The sequence below is a fragment of the Electrona antarctica genome (assembly GCF_951216825.1).
Source record: "Electrona antarctica genome assembly, contig: scaffold_242, whole genome shotgun sequence".
NCBI classification, from domain to species: domain Eukaryota; kingdom Metazoa; phylum Chordata; class Actinopteri; order Myctophiformes; family Myctophidae; genus Electrona; species Electrona antarctica.
Window position 1 is genome coordinate 113,376 of NW_027637656.1, and position 24,998 is coordinate 138,373.

The 24,998-nt window shown below is 45.5% G+C and overlaps 1 long non-coding RNA gene across 1 annotated transcript; it reads right to left on the bottom strand.

Annotated features, from left to right (window-relative positions):
- Positions 1–3,131: 3,131 nt before the first annotated feature.
- On the bottom strand, positions 3,132–16,167 carry LOC306918736. Its single transcript, XR_013789390.1, has 4 exons — positions 16,082–16,167; positions 15,008–15,091; positions 14,084–14,167; positions 3,132–3,234 (listed from the first exon to the last, which is right to left on the bottom strand). It is a non-coding gene; the product is annotated as an uncharacterized lncRNA (long non-coding RNA).
- Between the last annotated feature and the right edge of the window lie 8,831 nt (positions 16,168–24,998).

Genomic DNA, 24,998 nt, shown 5'->3' on the forward strand with positions numbered 1-24,998 from the left:
GTGCTACTCATTAACCAACCCAGAGGGGGCAGTGGTACTTCTTAACCAACCCAGAGGGGGCAGCGCAGTGCTACTCCTTAACCAACCCAGAGGGGGCAGTGCTACTCCTTAACCAACCCAGAGGGGGCAGTGCTACTCCTTAACCAACCCAGAGGGGGCAGTGCTACTCATTAACCAACCCAGAGGGGGCAGTGCTACTCCTTAACCAACCCAGAGGGGGCAGTGCTACTCCTTAACCAACCCAGAGGGGGCAGTGCTACTCCTTAACCAACCCAGAGGGGGCAGTGCTACTCCTTAACCAACCCAGAGGGGGCAGTGCTACTCCTTAACCAACCCAGAGGGGGCAGTGCTACTCCTTAACCAACCCAGAGGGGGCAGTGCTACTCCTTAACCAACCCAGAGGGGGCAGTGCTACTCCTTAACCAACCCAGAGGGGGCAGTGCTACTCCTTAACCAACCCAGAGGGGGCAGTGCTACTCCTTAACCAACCCAGAGGGGGCAGTGCTACTCCTTAACCAACCAGAGGGGGCAGTGCTACTCCTTAACCAACCCAGAGGGGGCAGTGCTACTCCTTAACCAACCAGAGGGGGCAGTGCTACTCCTTAACCAACCCAGAGGGGGCAGTGCTACTCCTTAACCAACCCAGAGGGGGCAGTGCTACTCCTTAACCAACCAGAGGGGGCAGTGCTACTCCTTAACCAACCCAGAGGGGGCAGTGCTACTCCTTAACCAACCAGAGGGGGCAGTGCTACTCCTTAACCAACCCAGAGGGGGCAGTGGTACTTCTTAACCAACCCAGAGGGGGCAGTGCTACTCCTTAACCAACCCAGAGGGGGCAGTGCTACTCATTAACCAACCCAGAGGGGGCAGTGGTACTTCTTAACCAACCCAGAGGGGGCAGCGCAGTGCTACTCCTTAACCAACCCAGAGGGGGCAGTGCTACTCCTTAACCAACCCAGAGGGGGCAGTGCTACTCCTTAACCAACCCAGAGGGGGCAGTGCTACTCCTTAACCAACCCAGAGGGGGCAGTGGTACTTCTTAACCAACCCAGAGGGGGCAGTGCTACTCCTTAACCAACCCAGAGGGGGCAGTGCTACTCCTTAACCAACCCAGAGGGGGCAGTGGTACTTCTTAACCAACCAGAGGGGGCAGTGCTACTCCTTAACCAACCCAGAGGGGGCAGTGGTACTTCTTAACCAACCCAGAGGGGGCAGTGCTACTCCTTAACCAACCCAGAGGGGGCAGTGCTACTCCTTAACCAACCCAGAGGGGGCAGTGCTACTCATTAACCAACCCAGAGGGGGCAGTGCTACTCATTAACCAACAAGAGGGGGCAGTGCTACTCCTTACCCAACCCAGAGGGGGCAGTGGTACTTCTTAACCAACCAGAGGGGGCAGTGCTACTCCTTAACCAACCCAGAGGGGGCAGTGGTACTTCTTAACCAACCAGAGGGGGCAGTGCTACTCCTTAACCAACCCAGAGGGGGCAGTGGTACTTCTTAACCAACCAGAGGGGGCAGTGCTACTCCTTAACCAACCCAGAGGGGGCAGTGGTACTTCTTAACCAACCCAGAGGGGGCAGTGCTACTCCTTAACCAACCCAGAGGGGGCAGTGCTACTCCTTAACCAACCCAGAGGGGGCAGTGCTACTCCTTAACCAACCCAGAGGGGGCAGTGCTACTCATTAACCAACCCAGAGGGGGCAGTGCTACTCCTTAACCAACCCAGAGGGGGCAGTGCAGTGCTACTCCTTAACCAACCCAGAGGGGGCAGTGCTACTCATTAACCAACCCAGAGGGGGCAGTGCTACTCCTTAACCAACCCAGAGGGGGCAGTGCTACTCCTTAACCAACCCAGAGGGGCAGTGCTACTCCTTAACCAACCCAGAGGGGGCAGTGCTACTCCTTAACCAACCCAGAGGGGGCAGTGCTACTCATTAACCAACCCAGAGGGGGCAGTGCTACTCCTTAACCAACCCAGAGGGGGCAGTGCTACTCCTTAACCAACCCAGAGGGGGCAGTGCTACTCCTTAACCAACCCAGAGGGGGCAGTGCTACTCATTAACCAACCCAGAGGGGGCAGTGTTACTCCTTAACCAACCCAGAGGGGGCAGTGTTACTCCTTAACCAACCCAGAGGGGGCAGTGCTACTCCTTAACCAACCCAGAGGGGGCAGTGCTACTCATTAACCAACCCAGAGGGGGCAGCGCAGTGCTACTCCTTAACCAACCCAGAGGGGGCAGTGCTACTCCTTAACCAACCCAGAGGGGGCAGTGCTACTCATTAACCAACCCAGAGGGGGCAGTGCTACTCCTTAACCATTATGAAGTCAAACAAAGTACACATTACATAAATACAATAATAAAGAAAAGCCTTTTTACCTGGCAGCGCAGCAGAAGGATTCCATTCCTTGAGTTGTGGATACGTGTCGACAATCTCTGGTTTTTGTAGAAGTGTAAGGAACTGAGATGAAGCTCCCTCTCCTCTACTAATCACTGCATCAATAAGTTTAATACAAGCCTTTTCTCGCTGTTCTATATCCATCAGGCGATTATAAACTCTTTGATTAATAATTCCCTCACACTGAGCATGCTGTAGAATGTGGAGATCTGATCTGAGCCACTTGACCAGTTTCAACTTGTTGGCCTTCAATATCTTCACAGACGAGACCTATAGAAATGAGTAGCAGGTATTATTATTTTCAATTTGCAACACATTGTAACAATGAACCTTATTTTGAGTTGCTATTTGCTAGTAAACCAACCTGTAGAGAATCTCCGTGAGAGGAAGCCATGGTCTTCTCTGGATGAGGAACAGCTGAAGAAATCAAGAAGAAATGTAATAATTTATCATTGGAAGGAACTCACTGAGTCTAAGTGTTGTGTGTAAACTCCACCTCAATGGACAGAACTCACTGAGTCAAAGTGTTGTGTGTAAACTCCACCTCAATGGACAGAACTCACTGAGTCAAAGTGTTGTGTGTAAACTCCACCTCAATGGACAGAACTCACTGAGTCAAAGTGTTGTGTGTAAACTCCACCTCAATGGACAGAACTTACTGATTCAAAGTGTTGTGTGTAAACTCCACCTCAATGGACAGAACTTACTGATTCAAAGTGTTGTGTGTAAACTCCACCTCAATGGACAGCAAAGATCTGCAATAGATGATCTCTTAGTTTACTTCCTTGACAGTGAACTTGGTCTGACAGCAAAGAGCGTCTCAAATGAAACAACCTTTAAGAAGAGAGAGAGAGAGAGAGAGAGAGAGAGAGAGAGAGAGAGAGAGAGAGAGAGAGAGGGAGGGAGGTGATCATGTTATTTAAGTGATAATATTTGGTTAAAACATAAAGTTGTATGAATGTAGTGAGCATCAGGCTCAGCTCTGTCGGCACGGTAGGTTATGTGTTGGTGTGACGAGTGGGAAACTGAGGTTCAATCCCAGCTCGACGCAAATCACTTGACTTTGTGCCTCTCAAGACTAACCGACAATATGTGGACACATACATGAAGAAATACATACTAGCGAGTAACGGTACATTTAAACAGTAGCGAGTTTTAGGGGGGCCCAGGGGGCACGCCCCCCCCCCCCCTCGTGGCCCCCAAAGAATACAAACACTTGTCTTGCATATTTAGTTGTTTATGCTGTTTAAACAACTGTTTATAACTTTGAGTTCTCACAGATACTATTACCCAGACATTGTAGGCTAATACAAGTAAGACGCGCAAACGCGGGAAGCGAACGCAGCTCGTAAATTGCAATAACAACAATTAGAATAAATTACGTACTTAAGGTTTTTTTTAAGTTAAGTTTTTTTAAATTAAATGTTTTTTCAAGTTTTTTTTAGTGTGTATGTGTGCGTGCGTGCGTGTTTCTTTTTTAGGTTTTTTTTTAAAAAGTTTTTTAAAGTTTCTTTTTAAGTTAAGTTTTTTTTAAGTTAAGTTTTTTTTTAAGTTAAGTTTTTTGTGTGTGTGCGTTTTTCCTTTTTAAGTTTTTTTTTAAGTTAAGTTCTTTTTTTAAGTTTTTTTTTAAGTTAAGTTTTTTGTGTGTGCGTTTTTCCTTTTTAAGTTTTTTTTTTAAGTTTTTTTTTTAAGTTAAGTTTTTTTTTAAGTTAAGTTTTTTGTGTGTGCGTTTTTCCTTTTTACGTTTTTTTTTAAGTTAAGTTTTTTTTTAAGTTAAGTTTTTTTTTAAGTTAAGTTTTTTGTGTGTGTGTGTGTGCGTGCGTGCGTGCGTGCGTGTGTGTGTGTGTGCATGTGTGTGTGTGTGTTTTTGTGTGTGATACAGCTGCGCCCTCTGGTGGTGGGCGGGTGGTGTTACAGCGTGACACACACACACACAGACACACACACACACACACACAGACGTGATCTGCTGGGTCTCATAGTAAATGCTCACTGCGTTCGCAATTATACCACCTGGCTGTAATCCGTGTCGCCCCCCCCCCCCCCCCCCCAAAAAAAAAAATAGATCACATTAATACTCAAAATGTGTTGGTAGTTGTACTTGATACCCATAAAATAATAAAATAAAAAAACGTTGACCCCTCCCTGCTGGGAGAGCCAAAAATCGCCTATGCATTTAACATACCTAGGACACATTGGGTGAGTGGACGACCCAATTAAGCATTACACTTGTTTACAAGAGGGTCCACCTTGTTCAATTCATCAAAACATTTAGAGACGTACAAATAGACACTTCTATAAAGCCAAAGAACAGAACAGGAATTAATCATAAAGGAGGTAAAAAAGGGAAAAGAAACGTATACAATGAGGGGAAAAGGGGTGGGTGGTGGGATTCAGATTTTACGGGGGCCAGTTTGGAATTGCAGCCGTCCGTAGGTGCCCTTTGAGAGCGGTCTGAAGGAGTCATTTCTGGGTTACACATGGTTTGTTATCGGGCCGATAATTATGATGTCACTTTGTGCACTTATTGTGCATCCCTAGTTTATGAGTCTTACACCAAATAAAACAAGACCAAATAAACAACTACACTTTAGAAACAAGACCAAATAAACAACTATACTTTAGAAACAAGACCAAATAAACAACTACACTTTAGAAACAAGACCAAATAAACAACTATACTTTAGAAACAAGACCAAATAAACAACTACACTTTAGAAACAAGACCAAATAAACAACTACACTTTAGAAACAAGACCAAATAAACAACTACACTTTGGAAACAAGACCAAATAAACAACTACACTTTAGAAACAAGACCAAATAAACAACTACACTTTGGAAACAAGACCAAATAAACAACTACACTTTAGAAACAAGACCAAATAAACAACTACACTTTAGAAACAAGACCAAATAAACAACTACACTTTAGAAACAAGACCAAATAAACAACTACACTTTGGAAACAAGACCAAATAAACAACTACACTTTGGAAACAAGACCAAATAAACAACTACACTTTAGAAACAAGACCAAATAAACAACTACACTTTAGAAACAAGACCAAATAAACAACTACACTTTAGAAACAAGACCAAATAAACAACTACACTTTGGAAACAAGACCAAATAAACAACTACACTTTAGAAACAAGACCAAATAAACAACTACACTTTAGAAACAAGACCAAATAAACAACTACACTTTAGAAACAAGACCAAATAAACAACTACACTTTAGAAACAAGACCAAATAAACAACTACACTTTAGAAACAAGACCAAATAAACAACTACACTTTAGAAACAAGACCAAATAAACAACTACACTTTAGAAACAAGACCAAATAAACAACTACACTTTAGAAACTAGACCAAATAAACAACTACACTTTAGAAACAAGACCAAATAAACAACTACACTTTAGAAACAAGACCAAATAAACAACTACACTTTAGAAACAAGACCAAATAAACAACTACACTTTAGAAACAAGACCAAATAAACAACTACACTTTAGAAACAAGACCAAATAAACAACTACACTTTAGAAACAAGACCAAATAAACAACTACACTTTAGAAACAAGACCAAATAAACAACTACACTTTAGAAACAAGACCAAATAAACAACTACACTTTAGAAACAAGACCAAATAAACAACTACACTTTAGAAACAAGACCAAATAAACAACTACACTTTAGAAACAAGACCAAATAAACAACTACACTTTAGAAACTAGACCAAATAAACAACTACACTTTAGAAACAAGACCAAATAAACAACTACACTTTAGAAACAAGACCAAATAAACAACTACACTTTAGAAACAAGACCAAATAAACAACTACACTTTAGAAACAAGACCAAATAAACAACTACACTTTAGAAACAAGACCAAATAAACAACTACACTTTAGAAACAAGACCAAATAAACAACTACACTTTAGAAACAAGACCAAATAAACAACTACACTTTAGAAACAAGACCAAATAAACAACTACACTTTAGAAACAAGACCAAATAAACAACTACACTTTAGAAACAAGACCAAATAAACAACTACACTTTAGAAACAAGACCAAATAAACAACTACACTTTAGAAACAAGACCAAATAAACAACTACACTTTAGAAACAAGACCAAATAAACAACTACACTTTAGAAACAAGACCAAATAAACAACTACACTTTAGAAACAAGACCAAATAAACAACTACACTTTAGAAACAAGACCAAATAAACAACTACACTTTAGAAACAAGACCAAATAAACAACTACACTTTAGAAACAAGACCAAATAAACAACTACACTTTAGAAACAAGACCAAATAAACAACTACACTTTAGAAACAAGACCAAATAAACAACTACACTTTAGAAACAAGACCAAATAAACAACTACACTTTAGAAACAAGACCAAATAAACAACTACACTTTAGAAACAAGACCAAATAAACAACTACACTTTAGAAACAAGACCAAATAAACAACTACACTTTAGAAACAAGACCAAATAAACAACTACACTTTAGAAACAAGACCAAATAAACAACTACACTTTAGAAACAAGACCAAATAAACAACTACACTTTAGAAACAAGACCAAATAAACAACTACACTTTAGAAACAAGACCAAATAAACAACTACACTTTAGAAACAAGACCAAATAAACAACTACACTTTAGAAACAAGACCAAATAAACAACTACACTTTAGAAACAAGACCAAATAAACAACTACACTTTAGAAACAAGACCAAATAAACAACTACACTTTAGAAACAAGACCAAATAAACAACTACACTTTAGAAACAAGACCAAATAAACAACTACACTTTAGAAACAAGACCAAATAAACAACTACACTTTAGAAACAAGACCAAATAAACAACTACACTTTAGAAACAAGACCAAATAAACAACTACACTTTAGAAACAAGACCAAATAAACAACTACACTTTAGAAACAAGACCAAATAAACAACTACACTTTAGAAACAAGACCAAATAAACAACTACACTTTAGAAACAAGACCAAATAAACAACTACACTTTAGAAACTAGACCAAATAAACAACTACACTTTAGAAACAAGACCAAATAAACAACTACACTTTAGAAACAAGACCAAATAAACAACTACACTTTAGAAACAAGACCAAATAAACAACTACACTTTAGAAACAAGACCAAATAAACAACTACACTTTAGAAACAAGACCAAATAAACAACTACACTTTAGAAACAAGACCAAATAAACAACTACACTTTAGAAACAAGACCAAATAAACAACTACACTTTAGAAACAAGACCAAATAAACAACTACACTTTAGAAACAAGACCAAATAAACAACTACACTTTAGAAACAAGACCAAATAAACAACTACACTTTAGAAACAAGACCAAATAAACAACTACACTTTAGAAACAAGACCAAATAAACAACTACACTTTAGAAACAAGACCAAATAAACAACTACACTTTAGAAACAAGACCAAATAAACAACTACACTTTAGAAACAAGACCAAATAAACAACTACACTTTAGAAACAAGACCAAATAAACAACTACACTTTAGAAACAAGACCAAATAAACAACTACACTTTAGAAACAAGACCAAATAAACAACTACACTTTAGAAACAAGACCAAATAAACAACTACACTTTAGAAACAAGACCAAATAAACAACTACACTTTAGAAACAAGACCAAATAAACAACTACACTTTAGAAACAAGACCAAATAAACAACTACACTTTAGAAACAAGACCAAATAAACAACTACACTTTAGAAACAAGACCAAATAAACAACTACACTTTAGAAACAAGACCAAATAAACAACTACACTTTAGAAACAAGACCAAATAAACAACTACACTTTAGAAACAAGACCAAATAAACAACTACACTTTAGAAACAAGACCAAATAAACAACTACACTTTAGAAACAAGACCAAATAAACAACTACACTTTAGAAACAAGACCAAATAAACAACTACACTTTAGAAACAAGACCAAATAAACAACTACACTTTAGAAACAAGACCAAATAAACAACTACACTTTAGAAACAAGACCAAATAAACAACTACACTTTAGAAACAAGACCAAATAAACAACTACACTTTAGAAACAAGACCAAATAAACAACTACACTTTAGAAACAAGACCAAATAAACAACTACACTTTAGAAACAAGACCAAATAAACAACTACACTTTAGAAACAAGACCAAATAAACAACTACACTTTAGAAACAAGACCAAATAAACAACTACACTTTAGAAACAAGACCAAATAAACAACTACACTTTAGAAACAAGACCAAATAAACAACTACACTTTAGAAACAAGACCAAATAAACAACTACACTTTAGAAACAAGACCAAATAAACAACTACACTTTAGAAACAAGACCAAATAAACAACTACACTTTAGAAACAAGACCAAATAAACAACTACACTTTAGAAACAAGACCAAATAAACAACTACACTTTAGAAACAAGACCAAATAAACAACTACACTTTAGAAACAAGACCAAATAAACAACTACACTTTAGAAACAAGACCAAATAAACAACTACACTTTAGAAACAAGACCAAATAAACAACTACACTTTAGAAACAAGACCAAATAAACAACTACACTTTAGAAACAAGACCAAATAAACAACTACACTTTAGAAACAAGACCAAATAAACAACTACACTTTAGAAACAAGACCAAATAAACAACTACACTTTAGAAACAAGACCAAATAAACAACTACACTTTAGAAACAAGACCAAATAAACAACTACACTTTAGAAACAAGACCAAATAAACAACTACACTTTAGAAACAAGACCAAATAAACAACTACACTTTAGAAACAAGACCAAATAAACAACTACACTTTAGAAACAAGACCAAATAAACAACTACACTTTAGAAACAAGACCAAATAAACAACTACACTTTAGAAACAAGACCAAATAAACAACTACACTTTAGAAACAAGACCAAATAAACAACTACACTTTAGAAACAAGACCAAATAAACAACTACACTTTAGAAACAAGACCAAATAAACAACTACACTTTAGAAACTAGACCAAATAAACAACTACACTTTAGAAACAAGACCAAATAAACAACTACACTTTAGAAACAAGACCAAATAAACAACTACACTTTAGAAACAAGACCAAATAAACAACTACACTTTAGAAACAAGACCAAATAAACAACTACACTTTAGAAACAAGACCAAATAAACAACTACACTTTAGAAACAAGACCAAATAAACAACTACACTTTAGAAACAAGACCAAATAAACAACTACACTTTAGAAACAAGACCAAATAAACAACTACACTTTAGAAACAAGACCAAATAAACAACTACACTTTAGAAACAAGACCAAATAAACAACTACACTTTAGAAACAAGACCAAATAAACAACTACACTTTAGAAACTAGACCAAATAAACAACTACACTTTAGAAACAAGACCAAATAAACAACTACACTTTAGAAACAAGACCAAATAAACAACTACACTTTAGAAACAAGACCAAATAAACAACTACACTTTAGAAACAAGACCAAATAAACAACTACACTTTAGAAACAAGACCAAATAAACAACTACACTTTAGAAACAAGACCAAATAAACAACTACACTTTAGAAACAAGACCAAATAAACAACTACACTTTAGAAACAAGACCAAATAAACAACTACACTTTAGAAACAAGACCAAATAAACAACTACACTTTAGAAACAAGACCAAATAAACAACTACACTTTAGAAACAAGACCAAATAAACAACTACACTTTAGAAACAAGACCAAATAAACAACTACACTTTAGAAACAAGACCAAATAAACAACTACACTTTAGAAACAAGACCAAATAAACAACTACACTTTAGAAACAAGACCAAATAAACAACTACACTTTAGAAACAAGACCAAATAAACAACTACACTTTAGAAACAAGACCAAATAAACAACTACACTTTAGAAACAAGACCAAATAAACAACTACACTTTAGAAACAAGACCAAATAAACAACTACACTTTAGAAACAAGACCAAATAAACAACTACACTTTAGAAACAAGACCAAATAAACACTACACTTTAGAAACAAGACCAAATAAACAACTACACTTTAGAAACAAGACCAAATAAACAACTACACTTTAGAAACAAGACCAAATAAACAACTACACTTTAGAAACAAGACCAAATAAACAACTACACTTTAGAAACAAGACCAAATAAACAACAATACTTTAGAAACAAGACCAAATAAACAACTACACTTTAGAAACAAGACCAAATAAACAACTACACTTTAGAAACAAGACCAAATAAACAACTACACTTTAGAAACAAGACCAAATAAACAACTACACTTTAGAAACAAGACCAAATAAACAACTATACTTTAGAAACAAGACCAAATAAACAACTACACTTTAGAAACAAGACCAAATAAACAACTACACTTTAGAAACAAGACCAAATAAACAACTATACTTTAGAAACAAGACCAAATAAACAACTACACTTTAGAAACAAGACCAAATAAACAACTACACTTTAGAAACAAGACCAAATAAACAACTGCACTTTAGAAACAAGACCAAATAAACAACTACACTTTAGAAACAAGACCAAATAAACAACTACACTTTAGAAACAAGACCAAACTAGAAAAAGTGCCCTTCTGGGCACAGGTCTCCACCAGGAGTGTGTGATGTTTGGAAAAATGTTTAGGAGTAATATAAACATGTTGTTTTGTTTGTTTGTTTGTTTCTTGCAACAATTTTCTTCATTGTGTTGAGGAAATGCAGAGCCAGATCACTCATAGCATCTCTGAGGATAGAATTCTGGATGAGCAGGACATGTGCAGCATTTTGTACAAAACGTGCTACTCCTGAAAACTTTGGAAGGCAATCTTAGATAATCAGTGTAGAATCTGAGAAATCCAACAGGCTCGTCTTGATCTCATGACTACAGAGATCATGTGTACCGATTTGCGTGAGATTTGGATGAAATCTGTGCGACTAACATAAACAATGTGTTTTGCAGAAATCGGCCTCATGGTGGCGCTATAACCGGCAGATGTGGAGGGATGCAGGGAAAATGTTTTTCCATGGCCTCTAGGGAGTGTGCATACATAAGTTGTATACAGATCGATGCAGTTTAAAAACAGGAATTGGCCTGTTATAGCGCCACCGTGAGGCTGCGGCCTAGTGGAAATGTGTGTGTATAATTTCATGGAAATTGGACACTGTGTTTGTGATTTGTGGCATTTTGTTCGAAACGGACCAATCATGTGAGCTTTGGAAGCCAATCTTAGCCAATCAGGATGGAAGATGGGAAATGGTGCAGATCCGTGTTGATCACATGACTATGGAGATAGTGTATACCGAATTGTGTGATGTATGGATAAAATGTGTATGAGTTATCTACAGAAATGTGTTTTGCCTAAATCGGCCTCATGGTGGCGCTATAACAGGCCGTTGAGGAATATTTGGGGCAGAGGTTCGTCGTTGGCATCCAGGGAGTGTGTGTGCACAGTTTGGCATGGATCGGGCCAACGGTGCCGGAGATTAGCTGATAACGGACGGACGGAAGGACGGACGGACGGACACACGCACACACGGACAGAGTGCAAAACATACTCTCTCCCCATGCCTTCGGCCTGGTGGTGACAATAAACAACTACACTTTAGAACAGGGGTGGGCAACTGGCCACCCCCACCTTCACATAATGCGGCCCACATTGTAGTGGCTTAATTCACACCATGAACAATAAAAACTTAAAAGGCCACTAAAGGCACCGGGCAGCGAATCTTACGCAGTGGTATGGGGAATGAGACCATTGTCCAGTCAGTGGTCTAGGGAATGAGACCATTGTCCAGTCGGTGGTCTAGGGAATGAGACCATTGTCCAGTCAGTGGTCTAGGGAATGAGACCATTGTCCAGTCAGTGGTCTAGGGAATGAGACCATTGTCCAGTCAGTGGTCTAGGGAATGAGACCATTGTCCAGTCAGTGGTCTAGGGAATGAGACCATTGTCCAGTCAGTGGTCTAGGGAATGAGACCATTGTCCAGTCGGTGGTCTAGGGAATGAGGCCATTGTCCAGTCGGTGGTCTAGGGAATGAGGCCATTGTCCAGTCGGTGGTCTAGGGAATGAGGCCATTGTCCAGTCGGTGGTCTAGGAATGAGACCATTGTCCAGTCGGTGGTCTAGGGAATGAGACCATTGTCCAGTCGGTGGTCTAGGAATGAGACCATTGTCCAGTCGGTGGTCTAGGGAATGAGGCCATTGTCCAGTCGGTGGTCTAGGGAATGAGACCATTGTCCAGTCGGTGGTCTAGGGAATGAGGCCATTGTCCAGTCGGTGGTAGCAAAATATGTCAAAATTAATTAATTCTCTCTCTCTCTCTCTCTCTCTCTCTCTCTCTCTACCTGTGTGTGCTCACTTGATTAAGTAAACTCAGCTGTGCCCCCAGAATTGCCCATCACCTTCAAAATAAAAGCATTAGCTGTAACAGAAATAATGGCTGTAAACAAACTAAAGCAAAATAATAACCCCTTCTCTAAAACACCATGGACAACGCTCCACACGTCCCTGACTCTTCTCCCTTCTCTAAAACACCCTGGACAACGCTCCACACGTCCCAGACTCTTCTCCCTTCTCTAAAACACCCTGGACAACGCTCCACACGTCCCAGACTCTTCTCCCTTCTCTAAAACACCCTGGACAACGCTCCACACGTCCCAGACTCTTCTCTAAAACACCCTGGACAACGCTCCACGCGTCCCAGACTCTTCCCCCTTCTCTAAAACACCCTGGACAACGCTCCACACGTCCCAGACTCATCTCCCTTCTCTAAAACACCCTGGACAACGCTCCACACGTCCCAGACTCTTCTCCCTTCTCTAAAACACCCTGGACAACGCTCCACACGTCCCAGACTCTTCCCCCTTCTCTAAAACACCCTGGACAACGCTCCACACGTCCCAGACTCATCTCCCTTCTCTAAAACACCCTGGACAACGCTCCACACGTCCCAGACTCTTCTCCCTTCTCTAAAACACCCTGGACAACGCTCCACACGTCCCAGACTCTTCTCTAAAACACCCTGGACAACGCTCCACACGTCCCAGACTCTTCTCTAAAACACCCTGGACAACGCTCCACACGTCCCAGACTCTTCTCTAAAACACCCTGGACAACGCTCCACACGTCCCAGACTCTTCTCTAAAACACCCTGGACAACGCTCCACACGTCCCAGACTCTTCTCTAAAACACCCTGGACAACGCTCCACACGTCCAAGACTCTTCTCTAAAACACCCTGGACAACGCTCCACGCGTCCCAGACTCTTCCCCCTTCTCTAAAACACCCTGGACAACGCTCCACACGTCCCAGACTCTTCCCCCCTTCTCTAAAACACCCTGGACAACGCTCCACAGGTCCCAGACTCTTCTCCCTTCTCTAAAACACCCTGGACAACGCTCCACACGTCCTAGACTATTCTCCCTTCTCTAAAACACTCATGAAAAATGGATATAGACTTTTGTGGGAGGATTATCAATGACTATCACAAAGTTATTTTCTGTTATATTATGTTTACCTGTTATGACTCCTGTCTGTCAGCGTTCCTGGGTGGTGGATGTGTAACTTTGTTGATCTCTCTCCGGTCAGATGAAGTGGTGCGCTGAGGGGAGAGACATATTTAACGTGGATTACTCTTCTCCCTTCTCTAAAACACCCTGGACAACGCTCCACACGTCCCAGACTCTTCTCCCTTCTCTAAAACACCCTGGACAACGCTCCACACGTCCCAGACTCTTCTCCCTTCTCTAAAACACCCTGGACAACGCTCCACACGTCCCAGACTCTTCTCTAAAACACCCTGGACAACGCTCCACACGTCCCAGACTCTTCTCTAAAACACCCTGGACAACGCTCCACACGTCCCAGACTCTTCTCTAAAACACCCTGGACAACGCTCCACACGTCCCAGACTCTTCTCTAAAACACCCTGGACAACGCTCCACACGTCCCAGACTCTTCTCTAAAACACCCTGGACAACGCTCCACACGTCCAAGACTCTTCTCTAAAACACCCTGGACAACGCTCTAGACGTCCCAGACTCTTCTCTAAAACACCCTGGACAACGCTCCACACGTCCCAGACTCTTCTCCCTTCTCTAAAACACCCTGGACAACGCTCCACACGTCCCAGACTCTTCTCCCTTCTCTAAAACACCCTGGACAACGCTCCACACGTCCCAGACTCTTCTCTTCTCCCTTCTGTAAAACACCCTGGACAACGCTCCACACGTCCCAGACTATTCTCCCTTCTCTAAAACACCCTGGACAACGCTCCACACGTCCTAGACTATTCTCCCTTCTCTAAAACAACCTGGACAACGCTCCACACGTCCCAGACTCTTCTCCCTTCTCTAAAACACTCATGAAAAATGGATATAGACTTTTGTGGGAGGATTATCAATGACTATCACAAAGTTATTTTCTGTTATATTATGTTTACCTGCTATGACTCCTGTCTGTCAGCGTTCCTGGGTGGTGGATGTGTAACTTTGTTGATCTCTCTCCGGTCAGATGAAGTGGTGCGCTGAGGGGAGAGACATATTTAACGTGGATTACTCTTCTCCCTTCTCTAAAACACCCTGGACAACGCTCCACACGTCCCAGACTCTTCTCCCTTCTCTAAAACACCCTGGACAACGCTCCACACGTCCCAGACTCTTCTCCCTTCTCTAAAACACCCTGGACAACGCTCCACACATCCCAGACTCTTCTCCCTTCTCTAAAACACCCTGGACAACGCTCCACACGTCCCAGACTCTTCTCCTTTCTCTAAAACACACTGGACAACCCTGACCCGGTGCTCACTGACTACCTGTGTGTGCTCACTTGATTAAGTAAACTCAGCTGTGCCCCCAGAATTGCCCATCACCTTCAAAATAAAAGCATTAGCTGTAACAGAAATAATGGCTGTAAACAAACTAAAGCAAAATAAACAAAATAATAACCCCTTCTCTAAAACACCATGGACAACGCTCCACACGTCCCAGACTCTTCTCCCTTCTCTAAAACACCCTGGACAACGCTCCACACGTCCCAGACTCTTCTCCCTTCTCTAAAACACCCTGGACAACGCTCCACACGTCCCAGACTCTTCTCTAAAACACCCTGGACAACGCTCCACACGTCCCAGACTCTTCTCTAAAACACCCTGGACAACGCTCCACACGTCCCAGACTCTTCTCTAAAACACCCTGGACAACGCTCCACACGTCCAAGACTCTTCTCTAAAACACCCTGGACAACGCTCCACGCGTCCCAGACTCTTCCCCCTTCTCTAAAACACCCTGGACAACGCTCCACACGTCCCAGACTCTTCCCCCCTTCTCTAAAACACCCTGGACAACGCTCCACAGGTCCCAGACTCTTCTCCCTTCTCTAAAACACCCTGGACAACGCTCCACACGTCCTAGACTATTCTCCCTTCTCTAAAACACTCATGAAAAATGGATATAGACTTTTGTGGGAGGATTATCAATGACTATCACAAAGTTATTTTCTGTTATATTATGTTTACCTGTTATGACTCCTGTCTGTCAGCGTTCCTGGGTGGTGGATGTGTAACTTTGTTGATCTCTCTCCGGTCAGATGAAGTGGTGCGCTGAGGGGAGAGACATATTTAACGTGGATTACTCTTCTCCCTTCTCTAAAACACCCTGGACAACGCTCCACACGTCCCAGACTCTTCTCCCTTCTCTAAAACACCCTGGACAACGCTCCACACGTCCCAGACTCTTCTCCCTTCTCTAAAACACCCTGGACAACGCTCCACACGTCCCAGACTCTTCTCCCTTCTCTAAAACACCCTGGACAACGCTCCACACGTCCCAGACTCTTCTCCCTTCTCTAAAACACCCTGGACAACGCTCCACACGTCCCAGACTCTTCTCCCTTCTCTAAAACACCCTGGACAACGCTCCACACGTCCCAGACTCTTCTCCCTTCTCTAAAACACCCTGGACAACGCTCCACACGTCCCAGACTCTTATCCCTTCTCTAAAGCACCCTGGACAACGCTCCACACGTCCCAGACTCTTCTCCTTTCTCTAAAACACACTGGACAACGCTCCACAAGTCCCAGACTCTTATCCCTTCTCTAAAACACCCTGGACAATGCTCTACACATCCCAGACTCTTCTCCCTTCTCTAAAACACCCTGAACAACCCTCCACACGTCCCACGGTCCCAGACTCTTCCCCCTTCTCTAAAACACCCTGGACAACGCTCCACATGTCCCAGACTCTGGCCCCTTCTCTAAAACACCCTGGACAACGCTCCACACGTCCCAGACTCTTCTCCCTTCTCTAAAACACCCTGGACAACGCTCCACACGTCCCAGACTCTTCTCCCTTCTCTAAAACACCCTGGACAACGCTCCACACGTCCCAGACTCTTCTCTAAAACACCCTGGACAACGCTCCACACATCCCAGACTCTTCTCTAAAACACCCAGGACAACGCTCCACACGTCCCAGACTCTTCTCTAAAACACCCTGGACAACGCTCCACACGTCCCAGACTCTTCTCTAAAACACCCTGGACAACGCTCCACACGTCCCAGACTCTTCTCCTTTCTCTAAAACACCCTGGACAACGCTCCACACGTCCCAGACTCTTCTCTAAAACACCCTGGACAACGCTCTAGACGTCCCAGACTCTTCTCTAAAACACCCTGGACAACGCTCCACACGTCCCAGACTCTTCTCTAAAACACCCTGGACAACGCTCCACACGTCCCAGACTCTTCTCTAAAACACCCTGGACAACGCTCCACACGTCCCAGACTCTTCTCTAAAACACCCTGGACAACGCTCCACGCGTCCCAGACTCTTCCCCCTTCTCTAAAACACCCTGGACAACGCTCCACACGTCCCAGACTCTTCTACCTTCTCTAAAACACCCTGGACAACGCTCCACACGTCCTAGACTATTCTCCCTTCTCTAAAACACTCATGAAAAATGGATATAGACTTTTGTGGGAGGATTATCAATGACTATCACAAAGTTATTTTCTGTTATATTATGTTTACCTGTTATGACTCCTGTCTGTCAGCGTTCCTGGGTGGTGGATGTGTAACTGTTGATCTCTCTCCGGTCAGATGAAGTGGTGCGCTGAGGGGAGAGACATATTTAACGTGGATTACTCTTCTCCCTTCTCTAAAACACCCTGGACAACGCTCCACACGTCCCAGACTCTTCTCCCTTCTCTAAAACACCCTGGACAACGCTCCACACGTCCCAGACTCTTCTCCCTTCTCTAAAACCCCACAGGGTAATTTTGATTGATTTTTAGCAGTGATCACAAGGGATTGTGAAGTGTCTAATTTTTGAGTGGTGTAAACCACTCCTACAACTGGCTTTGTTGTGCAGAAAAAATGAGCATGGTTGCTATGTTCACCCTGTTCACCCGGGTGTGATTTCATTACGTCAGACATGATTTTGTTAGTCTGTGCAGCAAAAATGAGCATGGTTGCTATGTTCACCCGGGTGTGCTTTCATTACGTCAGACATGATTTCATTACGTCAGACAGGCTATATTACACCACTCAGTTCACACGGGTGTGATTTTTTTTTCAATACAACCTAACTTTGTTCAGAGAAACTGACAGCTATAGGTCAACTTTGTTGCATGCTGGTGTTTTGGCCCCAGCTATAGGTCTACTTTGTGGCATGCTGGTGTTCTGTCCTCAGCTATAGGTCTACTTTGTGGCATGCTGGTGTTTTGGCCTCAGCTATAGGTCTACTTTGTGGCATGCTGGTGTTCTGGCCTCAGCTATAGGTCTACTTTGTGGCATGCTGGTGTTCTGGCCTCAGCTATAGGTCTACTTTGTGGCATGCTGGTGTTTTGGCCTCAGCTATAGGTCTACTTTGTGGCATGCTGGTGTTCTGGCCTCAGCTATAGGTCTACTTTGTGGCATGCTGGTGTTCTGGCCTCAGCTATAGGTCTACTTTGTGGCATGCTGGTGTTCTGGCCTCAGCTATAGGTCTACTTTGTTGCATGCTGGTGTTTTGGCCCCAGCTATAGGTCTACTTTGTGGCGTGCTGGTGTTTTGGCCTCAGCTATAGGTCTACTTTGTGGCGTGCTGGTGTTCTGGCCTCAGCTATATGTCTACTTTGTGGCATGCTGGTGTTCTGGCCTCAGCTATAGGTCTACTTTGTGGCATGCTGGTGTTCTGGCCTCAGCTATAGGTCTACTTTGTTGCATGCTGGTGTTTTGGCCCCAGCTATAGGTCTACTTTGTGGCGTGCTGGTGTTCTGGCCTCAGCTATAGGTCTACTTTGTTGCATGCTGGTGTTTTGGCCCCAGCTATAGGTCTACTTTGTGGCATGCTGGTGTTCTGTCCTCAGCTATAGGTCTACTTTGTGGCATGCTGGTGTTTTGGCCTCAGCTATAGGTCTACTTTGTGGCATGCTGGTGTTCTGGCCTCAGCTATAGGTCTACTTTGTGGCATGCTGGTGTTCTGGCCTCAGCTATAGGTCTACTTTGTGGCATGCTGGTGTTCTGGCCTCAGCTATAGGTCTACTTTGTGGCATGCTGGTGTTCTGGCCTCAGCTATAGGTCTACTTTGTTGCATGCTGGTGTTCTGGCCTCAGCTATAGGTCTACTTTGTGGCGTGCTGGTGTTCTGGCCTCAGCTATAGGTCTACTTTGTGGCATGCTGGTGTTCTGGCCTCAGCTATATGTCTACTTTGTGGCATGCTGGTGTTCTGGCCTCAGCTATAGGTCTACTTTGTGGCATGCTGGTGTTCTGGCCTCAGCTATAGGTCTACTTTGTTGCATGCTGGTGTTTTGGCCCCAGCTATAGGTCTACTTTGTGGCGTGCTGGTGTTCTGGCCTCAGCTATAGGTCTACTTTGTTGCATGCTGGTGTTTTGGCCCCAGCTATAGGTCTACTTTGTGGCATGCTGGTGTTCTGGCCTCAGCTATATGTCTACTTTGTGGCATGCTGGTGTTCTGGCCTCAGCTATAGGTCTACTTTGTTGCATGCTGGTGTTCTGGCCTCAGCTATAGGTCTACTTTGTGGCATGCTGGTGTTCTGGCCTCAGCTATAGGTCTACTTTGTTGCATGCTGGTGTTCTGGCCTCAGCTATAGGTCTACTTTGTGGCATGCTGGTGTTCTGGCCTCAGCTATAGGTCTACTTTGTGGCGTGCTGGTGTTCTGGCCTCAGCTATATGTCTACTTTGTGGCATGCTGGTGTTTTGGCCTCAGCTATAGGTCTACTTTGTGGCATGCTGGTGTTCTGGCCTCAGCTATAGGTCTACTTTGTGGCATGCTGGTGTTCTGGCCTCAGCTATAGGTCTACTTTGTGGCATGCTGGTGTTCTGGCCTCAGCTATAGGTCTACTTTGTTGCATGCTGGTGTTTTGGCCTCAGCTATAGGTCTACTTTGTGGCATGCTGGTGTTCTGGCCTCAGCTATAGGTCTACTTTGTTGCATGCTGGTGTTTTGGCCTCAGCTATAGGTCTACTTGGTTGCATGCTGGTGTTTTGGCCTCAGCTATAGGTCTACTTTGTGGCATGCTGGTGTTTTGGCCTCAGCTATAGGTCTACTTTGTTGCATGCTGGTGTTCTGGCCTCAGCTATATGTCTACTTTGTGGCATGCTGGTGTTCTGGCCTCAGCTATAGGTCTACTTTGTTGCATGCTGGTGTTCTGGCCTCAGCTATATGTCTACTTTGTGGCATGCTGGTGTTCTGGCCTCAGCTATAGGTCTACTTTGTGGCATGCTGGTGTTTTGGCCTCAGCTATAGGTCTACTTTGTTGCATGCTGGTGTTTTGGCCTCAGCTATAGGTCTACTTTGTTGCATGCTGGTGTTTTGGCCTCAGCTATAGGTCTACTTTGTGGCATGCTGGTGTTCTGGCCTCAGCTATAGGTCTACTTTGTTGCATGCTGGTGTTCTGGCCTCAGCTATAGGTCTACTTTGTTGCATGCTGGTGTTTTGGCCTCAGCTATAGGTCTACTTGGTGGCATGCTGGTGTTCTGGCCTCAGCTATAGGTCTACTTGGTTGCGTGCTGGTGTTTTGCGCAAACAGTAAATAACAGATCTGCAATCTCACAGCGTGTCACGAATGCTACACGCTGTGAGCTTGTACATTTTCTATACTGCACGAAACACCACTGAAACACCACTGAAACACCACTGAAACACCACTGCCAAAGTGTTGTGTTCCATTAGATTTCCCCCTGCCATTCTGACCTAAAAGTAGAACGGATTTCATTTACAACTGAAGTACCAGAAGTTTTTCTGCATGGATCATGGCAGCATCCAAAAAATGCAATCCGATGCACAGCGTCTGCTGCTCTGAGAGAAAAGCAATCCGATGCACAGCGTCTGCTGCTCTGAGAGAAAAGCAATCCGATGCACAGCGTCTGCTGCTCTGAGAGAAAAGCAATCCGATGCACAGCGTCTGCTGCTCTGAGAGAAAAGCAATCCGATGCACAGCGTCTGCTGCTCTGAGAGAAAAGCAATCCGATGCACAGCGTCTGCTGCTCTGAGAGAAAAGCAATCCGATGCACAGAGTCTGCTGCTCTGAGAGAAAAGCAATCCGATGCACAGAGTCTGCTGCTCTGAGAGAAAAGCAATCCGATGCACAGCGTCTGCTGCTCTGAGAGAAAAGCAATCCGATGCACAGCGTCTGCTGCTCTGAGAGAAAAGCAATCCGATGCACAGCGTCTGCTGCTCTGAGAGAAAAGCACGGCTGAATTCTTTGTTTTGATTAGCCGTTGAAATATCGTGTTTTAAGCACGGCTAGAAAGCTGTTTCAACCAATCAGATTGATTCCTCAAAACGACCTGTTGTGTAATTGTCAATAAAAGTGCTTGCGTTCGATTCTGTTGCGTTCAATTAAACAGCAGAACACTTGCTATATTTGTCAATCAGAGATTTGAGAGTATTTATTACTCTCACAAAAGTTACCCATACAGTCGTGCAAATGCAAACATTTCATTGGTGTTTCATCTTTTCTTGACTGTACTGTCACGTCCAAGCCTCCATGATTATCGCTCAATTGGACCGGCCGCTACCACATGGGAGACAAGAAGGACCGGCCGCTACCACATGGGAGACAAGAAGGACCGGCCGCTACCACATGGGAGACAAGAAGCTCACTTACTACCACATGGGAGACAAGAAGGACCGGCCGCTACCACATGGGAGACAAGAAGGACCGGCCGCTACCACATGGGAGACAAGAAGCTCACTTACTACCACATGGGAGACAAGAAGGACCGGCCGCTACCACATGGGAGACAAGAAGGACCGGCCGCTACCACATGGGAGACAAGAAGGACCGGCCGCTACCACATGGGAGACAAGAAGGACCGGCCGCTACCACATGGGAGACAAGAAGGACCGGCCGCTACCACATGGGAGACAAGAAGCTCACTTACTACCACATGGGAGACAAGAAGGACCGGCCGCTACCACATGGGAGACAAGAAGGACCGGCCGCTACCACATGGGAGACAAGAAGGACCGGCCGCTACCACATGGGAGACAAGAAGGACCGGCCGCTACCACATGGGAGACAAGAAGGACCGGCCGCTACCACATGGGAGACAAGAAGCTCACTTACTACCACATGGGAGACAAGAAGGACCGGCCGCTACCACATGGGAGACAAGAAGGACCGGCCGCTACCACATGGGAGACAAGAAGGACCGGCCGCTACCACATGGGAGACAAGAAGGACCGGCCGCTACCACATGGGAGACAAGAAGCTCACTTACTACCACATGGGAGACAAGAAGGACCGGCCGCTACCACATGGGAGACAAGAAGGACCGGCCGCTACCACATGGGAGACAAGAAGGACCGGCCGCTACCACATGGTAGACAAGAAGCTCACTTACTACCACATGGGAGACAAGAAGGACCGGCCGCTACCACATGGGAGACAAGAAGGACCGGCCGCTACCACATGGGAGACAAGAAGGACCGGCCGCTACCACATGGGAGACAAGAAGGACCGGCCGCTACCACATGGGAGACAAGAAGCTCACTTACTACCACATGGGAGACAAGAAGCTCACTTACTTCCTGGACAAAATATTGTCTCTGTAAGACAGCCCTCCCCCTCCCCCTCCCCCCATCCACAAGGAGGAGCAGTGGACCAAACCATCCACAAGGAGGAGCAGTGGACCAGCCAGCCCTCCCCCCTCCCCCCCCCCCCCCCATCCACAAGGAGGAGCAGTGGACCAAAGGTAAGACAGCCCTCCCCCCTCCCCCTTTCCACAAGGAGGAGCAGTGGACCAAAGGTAAGACAGCCCTCCCCCCTCCCCCTCCCCCCATCCACAAGGAGGAGCAGTGCACCAAAGGTAAGACAGCCTTCCCCCCTCCCCCTCCCCCCATCCACAAGGAGGAGCAGTGCACCAAAGGTAAGACAGCCCTCCCCCTCCCCCCATCCACAAGGAGGAGCAGTGGACCAAAGGTAAGACAGCCCTCCCCCTCCCCCTCCCCCCCATCCACAAGGAGGAGCAGTGGACCAAAGGTAAGACAGCCCTCCCCCTCCCCCCATCCACAAGGAGGAGCAGTGGACCAAAGGTAAGACAGCCCTCCCCCTCCCCCTCCCCCCCATCCACAAGGAGGAGCAGTGGACCAAAGGTAAGACAGCCCTCCCCCTCCCCCTCCCCCCATCCACAAGGAGGAGCAGTGGACCAGACAGCCCTCCCCCCTCCCCCTCCCCCTCCCCCCCATCCACAAGGAGGAGCAGTGGACCAAAGGTAAGACAGCCCTCCCCCTCCCCCTCCCCCCATCCACAAGGAGGAGCAGTGGACCAGACAGCCCTCCCCCCTCCCCCTCCCCCCATCCACAAGGAGGAGCAGTGGACCAAAGGTAAGACAGCCCTCCCCCCTCCCCCTCCCCCCATCCACAAGGAGGAGCAGTGGACCAAAGGTAAGACAGCCCTCCCCCCTCCCCCCATCCACAAGGAGGAGCAGTGGACCAAAGGTAAGACAGCCCTCCCCCCTCCCCCTCCCCCCATCCACAAGGAGGAGCAGTGGACCAAAGGTAAGACAGCCCTCCCCCCTCCCCCCATCCACAAGGAGGAGCAGTGGACCAAAGGTAAGACAGCCCTCCCCCCTCCCCCTCCCCCCATCCACAAGGAGGAACAGTGGACCAAAGGTAAGACAGCCCTCCCCCCTCCCCCTCCCCCCATCCACAAGGAGGAGCAGTGGACCAAAGGTAAGACAGCCCTCCCCCCTCCCCCTCCCCCCATCCACAAGGAGGAGCAGTGGACCAAAGGTAAGACAGCCCTCCCCCTCCCCCTCCCCCCATCCACAAGGAGGAGCAGTGGACCAAAGGTAAGACAGCCCTCCCCCCTCCCCCTCCCCCCATCCACAAGGAGGAGCAGTGGACCAAAGGTAAGACAGCCCTCCCCCTCCCCCTCCCCCCATCCACAAGGAGGAGCAGTGGACCAAAGGTAAGACAGCCCTCCCCCCTCCCCCTCCCCCCATCCACAAGGAGGAGCAGTGGACCAAAGGTAAGACAGCCCTCCCCCTCCCCCTCCCCCCATCCACAAGGAGGAACAGTGGACCAGACAGCCCTCCCCCCTCCCCCTCCCCCCATCCACAAGGAGGAGCAGTGGACCAAAGGTAAGACAGCCTTCCCCCCTCCCCCTCCCCCCATCCACAAGGAGGAACAGTGGACCAAAGGTAAGACAGCCCTCCCCCTCCCCCCATCCACAAGGAGGAACAGTGGACCAAAGGTAAGACAGCCTTCCCCCTCCCCCTCCCCCCATCCACAAGGAGGAACAGTGGACCAAAGGTAAGACAGCCCTCCCCCTCCCCCTCCCCCCATCCACAAGGAGGAACAGTGGACCAAAGGTAAGACAGCCCTCCCCCTCCCCCTCCCCCCATCCACAAGGAGGAACAGTGGACCAAAGGTAAGACAGCCTTCCCCCTCCCCCTCCCCCCATCCACAAGGAGGAACAGTGGACCAAAGGTAAGACAGCCCTCCCCCTCCCCCTCCCCCCATCCACAAGGAGGAACAGTGGACCAAAGGTAAGACAGCCCTCCCCCTCCCCCCATCCACAAGGAGGAACAGTGGACCAAAGGTAAGACAGCCCTCCCCCCTCCCCCTCCCCCCATCCACAAGGAGGAGCAGTGGACCAAAGGTAAGACAGCCTTCCCCCTCCCCCTCCCCCCATCCACAAGGAGGAACAGTGGACCAAAGGTAAGACAGCCCTCCCCCTCCCCCTCCCCCCATCCACAAGGAGGAGCAGTGGACCAAAGGTAAGACAGCCCTCCCCCTCCCCCTCCCCCCATCCACAAGGAGGAACAGTGGACCAAAGGTAAGACAGCCTTCCCCCTCCCCCTCCCCCCATCCACAAGGAGGAACAGTGGACCAAAGGTAAGACAGCCCTCCCCCCTCCCCCTCCCCCCATCCACAAGGAGGAGCAGTGGACCAAAGGTAAGACAGCCCTCCCCCCTCCCCCTCC